The sequence below is a fragment of the Brachyhypopomus gauderio genome, unplaced genomic scaffold (assembly GCF_052324685.1).
Source record: "Brachyhypopomus gauderio isolate BG-103 unplaced genomic scaffold, BGAUD_0.2 sc592, whole genome shotgun sequence".
Lineage (NCBI taxonomy): Eukaryota > Metazoa > Chordata > Actinopteri > Gymnotiformes > Hypopomidae > Brachyhypopomus > Brachyhypopomus gauderio.
This window is the reverse complement of record NW_027507413.1, coordinates 27,501-32,613: the sequence shown is the minus strand read 5'-3', so window position 1 is coordinate 32,613 and position 5,113 is coordinate 27,501. Positions and strand designations below refer to the sequence as shown.

General features: G+C 51.1%; 1 non-coding gene across 1 annotated transcript in view; it reads left to right on the top strand.

Annotated features, from left to right (window-relative positions):
• The first annotated feature begins 4,731 nt into the window (after positions 1 to 4,731).
• Positions 4,732 to 5,113, top strand: part of LOC143506884 (18S ribosomal RNA) — a 1,839-nt gene continuing 1,457 nt past the window's right edge. The window contains exon 1 of the ribosomal RNA XR_013128536.1: positions 4,732 to 5,113. This exon is cut by the window's right edge and continues 1,457 nt beyond it. This is a non-coding gene — a ribosomal RNA (18S ribosomal RNA).

Below are 5,113 nucleotides of genomic sequence, written 5' to 3'. Positions count from 1 at the left end.
TATGTCGATAAAAATGTTATACCATACGTATGATTTTGTGTTCAAAAATCGCACTATGTTCCAATTTTGACCAAGGGGTGGATCATCCAGAGGCCTCGATCCTCTGACAGTGCCCGCCGAATGTGCACCCAGACGGACATGCATCTCATTCCCCCTGTCTGGATGATTTTATGAATGGGTGATATGCAAACACCTACCATCAGGTATATAGGGGAGAGGGTCTTCTGAAAGCCACATATATGGTATACCATAAATGAAGACAAGGATTATGGCGCACGCTTTGCCCGACCAAAGGTCACTCCCTGGGCATTTTAGAGGATTTGAGAGGCCTCTTTATGGATCTCACAAATGATCCATGCATGGAATTTTGCACACTTTATCCGAATAAAGTGCACTTTTGGGCTTATGAGAGTAGGTTGGTATGCCTCTCTCTGGATGTGAGGAAGGATCCAGGAATAAAGGCATGTAATGCCACACAATTTATCCGACTAAATGACACTCTTGGGCTTATGAGAGAGGATGAGGGGCCTCTCTGTGGATGTCAGAAAGGCTCCATGCATGAAAGCATGTAATGTCACACACTTTATCCGATTAAAGTGTACATGTTGGGCTTATGATTAAGCATGAGGGCCCTATATGTGGATGTCAGAAAGGTTCCAGGCTTAAAGGCATGTAATGTCACACACTTTATCCGATTAAAGTGTACATGTTGGGCTTATGATTAAGCATGAGGGCCCTATATGTGGATGTCAGAAAGGTTCCAGGCTTAAAGGCATGTAATGTCACACACTTTATCCGATTAAAGTGCACATTTGGGCTTATGATTAAGCATGAGGGCCCTATGTGTGGATGTCAGAAAGGCTCCATGCATGAAAGCATGTAATGCCACACACTTTATCCGATTAAAGTGTACATGTTGGGCTTATGATTAAGCATGAGGGCCCTATATGTGGATGTCAGAAAGGTTCCAGGCTTAAAGGCATGTAATGTCACACACTTTATCCGATTAAAGTGCACATTTGGGCTTATGATTAAGCATGAGGGCCCTATGTGTGGATGTCAGAAAGGCTCCATGCATGAAAGCATGTAATGCCACACACTTTATCCGATTAAAGTGCACATTTGGGCTTATGATTAAGCATGAGGGCCCTATGTGTGGATGTCAGAAAGGCTCCATGCATGAAAGCATGTAATGTCACACACTTTATCCGATTAAAGTGTACATGTTGGGCTTATGAGAGTAGGTTGGTATGCCTCTCTCTGGATGTGAGGAAGGATCCAGGAATAAAGGCATGTAATGCCACACAATTTATCCGACTAAATGACACTCTTGGGCTTATGAGAGAGGATGAGGGGCCTCTCTGTGGATGTCAGAAAGGCTCCATGCATGAAAGCATGTAATGTCACACACTTTATCCGATTAAAGTGCACATTTGGGCTTATGATTAAGCATGAGGGCCCTATGTGTGGATGTCAGAAAGGCTCCATGCATGAAAGCATGTAATGCCACACACTTTATCCGATTAAAGTGCACATTTGGGCTTATGATTAAGCATGAGGGCCCTATGTGTGGATGTCAGAAAGGCTCCATGCATGAAAGCATGTAATGTCACACACTTTATCCGATTAAAGTGTACATGTTGGGCTTATGAGAGTAGGTTGGTATGCCTCTCTCTGGATGTGAGGAAGGATCCAGGAATAAAGGCATGTAATGCCACACAATTTATCCGACTAAATGACACTCTTGGGCTTATGAGAGAGGATGAGGGGCCTCTCTGTGGATGTCAGAAAGGCTCCATGCATGAAAGCATGTAATGTCACACACTTTATCCGATTAAAGTGCACATTTGGGCTTATGATTAAGCATGAGGGCCCTATGTGTGGATGTCAGAAAGGCTCCATGCATGAAAGCATGTAATGTCACACACTTTATCCGATTAAAGTGTACATGTTGGGCTTATGATTAAGCATGAGGGCCCTATGTGTGGATGTCAGAAAGGCTCCATGCATGAAAGCATGTAATGTCACACACTTTATCCGATTAAAGTGTACATGTTGGGCTTATGATTAAGCATGAGGGCCCTATATGTGGATGTCAGAAAGGTTCCAGGCTTAAAGGCATGTAATGCCACACACTTTATCCGTTTAAAGTGCACGCTTCGGCTTAAGAGAGGAGTTGAGAGGCCTCTCCCTGGAAGTCACAGATGATCCAGGCCTGCAATGGCAGACACTATATCACTTTATCCGAGTAAGAGGCTCCCTCTGAGCAAAGTAGGGGGGGAGTGAGGCCCCCCCCGGAGGTCTGAAAAGATCCAGGCCTTTAAATGACACGGGCTGTGCCCGAGCAAAGTGCCCACGCTGGGCAAGGGTGGAGGCGTGATGCTCCCCCTTATGGAGGTCGTCCTACCTCCATCCTCACGTAATGTATTTCGACCTGTGCGTATCCGGAGGGTGCTATGCGCAAGCCCGGAAGATGCTGGTTTCGGCTGGCCTTACCGGATCCAATGGTATAGCACCTAGGTGCGCTCTAAGGCCGTAAACCCCCCCCATGTGTTTGAGAATGGTAGGTGTTATACCATTGCCACGAACCACTTATTGAATCAGCCATGCCCTTTCGGCAATCGAGTCTCAGAGGTGTGTCCGAGGGAAGATTTGCCTTGGCGGGCATGGCTGTCTGGCATCTCCCCGACCCTGGAGGAATGCGCTAACGGTGTAATGCAAACACCTACCAGCAGGTATATAGGGGAGCATGCTTTCTGAGCCTTATATGATTGTACCATAATAAGGATCAGAAGAAAGGCAGTGCGTTAAGGTGAACTAGCCCGACTCTAATGCACCTTGACGGCTTAAGGGGAGGGATAAGTGACCCCTGCTGATGGAGGTCAAAGACATCCGTGTCTCTCAGGCCTTCGAACCACTGCTTGCGCCCGACCGAAATGCCACTGCTGGGCATGGGTGTAAGAGTGGTGACCCCCCTTATGGAGGTCTGTCCAACCTCCAGCCTGCATGCTCCACCTCGGCCTGTGCGTATCCGGAGGGTGCTGTGCGCAAGCCCGGAAGATGCTGGTTTCGGCTGGCCTTACCGGATCCAATGGCACAGTACCTAGGTGCGCTCTAAGACCGTTATCCGAACCCAAGTCCGCCAGGGGTTTTTCAGTTATACCAGTAGCATCGACCATCACTTTGATCAGCCAGGCCTTTTCGGGGGTCGAGCGTCCGAGGTGTGTCCGAGGGAAGATTTGCCTTGGCGGGCATGGCTGGCGAGTACCTCCCCGGCCGTGGAGGAAAACGCATACGGTGCATTGCAAACACCTACCAGCAGGTATATAGGAGAGCATGTCTCTTGAGTTCATCCTAACCTTATAATGGTTATCCCATTCATAAGGCCTGGATGCAAGGCGGTGCGTGAAGGTAACATTAGCCTGACTCTAACACTTTCACCGGTTAGGGGTGGAGTGGTGACCCCCCTAACACTGGAGGTCTCGCCGACCTCCAGGCACCAGCCTCACATGCTCTACCTCGGCCTGTGCGTATCCGGAGGGTGCTGTGCGCAAGCCCGGAAGATGCTGGTTTCGGCTGGCCTTACCGGATCCAATGGCACAGTACCTAGGTGCGCTCTAAGACCGTTATCCGAACCCAAGTCCGCCAGGGGTTTTTCAGTTATACCAGTAGCATCGACCATCACTTGGTTCAGCCAGGCCTTTTCAGGGGTCGAGCGTCCGAGGTGTGTCCGAGGGAAGATTTGCCTTGGCGGGCATGGCTGGCGAGAACCTCCCCGGCCGTGGAGGAAAACGCGTACGGTGGATTGCAAAAACCTACCAGCAGGTTTTTAGGGAGAGTGTCAATCTCGAGGGCGTTCGGAGCTCTCCCGATCTATTGGCATACGATGCCCGCCAGGGGTTAGGCTCTCGGGTTACCACTTAAGGTTTCTCCCTGTCATAAGAAAGACAACCGGTCAAACCAATGCGCAATGTACAATGAGGTGTGAGCTCATGAATGAATATATGGGATAGAGCCACAACCTCGGTGCGACATACCTAGGTACAGGAATAGGGCGAGAGGTGGATGCGCTCCTTCAGGACGGGTAGGTCGGCAGCCTCTCGGGTATGATCGTTCACCAACGAAAGCTGTACAAAAGGGGTGACTGCGCTCATTGAGGACGGCAGCCTCGACATGACATACCTATCAAAAACTCTCCCATGAGGTGTGTGCGCTCCTTCAGGATGGGAGGTCGGCAGCCTCGGTATGATCATGATGACCGAGACACAGGCCTTGGGTTGGGCCTAGGGTTGAAGCCTTCTGTGCCGCCCGGGTAGTTCCTCCCCAAACCAGCGGGCATGCCTCTATGGGGGGGCCTCGGTCTGAAAAGACACGATCCTCACCCGGAACCGTCTGAGGGAAGCGTTGAAGGCCGGTCTGTCTACACAGGTGTCCGCTATCGGCGTCCATGGTGTACGGGTGAGAGCCAGCAGTGGATCGGGTTAGTTCAACACATGCTTGGCCTCACCCCGCCTGGTCACGGAATCACTCATTTCTCGGTTACGTCCCACAGTAGCGCGCGCGCGTGCTGGGAGCTGACGAGGGCTCTCTCCCCCACGCTGACGGCGCACCCCTGCTGCACCGATGGTGGGCGTCCGGTACCGAGGTGGGCCCCTGACCCTGCCCGGGGGATGGAGCACGCCGAGGTGGCCGCGACGTTAGCTGGTGTCCCTTTCACCACCGCGGTGCAGCTACCTGGTTGATCCTGCCAGTAACATATGCTTGTCTCAAAGATTAAGCCATGCAGGTCTAAGTACACACGGCCGGTACAGTGAAACTGCGAATGGCTCATTAAATCAGTCATGGTTCCTTTGATCGCTCCACACGTTACTCGGATAACTGTGGTAATTCTAGAGCTAATACATGCAAACGAGCGCTGACCCCTCTGGGGGATGCGTGCATTTATCAGATCCAAAACCCATCCGGCGGGGCGCGGGCCCCCCGGCCGCTTTGGTGACTCTAGATAACCTCGGGCCGATCGCGCGCCCTCCGCGGCGGCGACGTCTCATTCGAATGTCTGCCCTATCAACTTTCGATGGTACTATAGTCGCCTACCATGGTGACCACGGGTAAC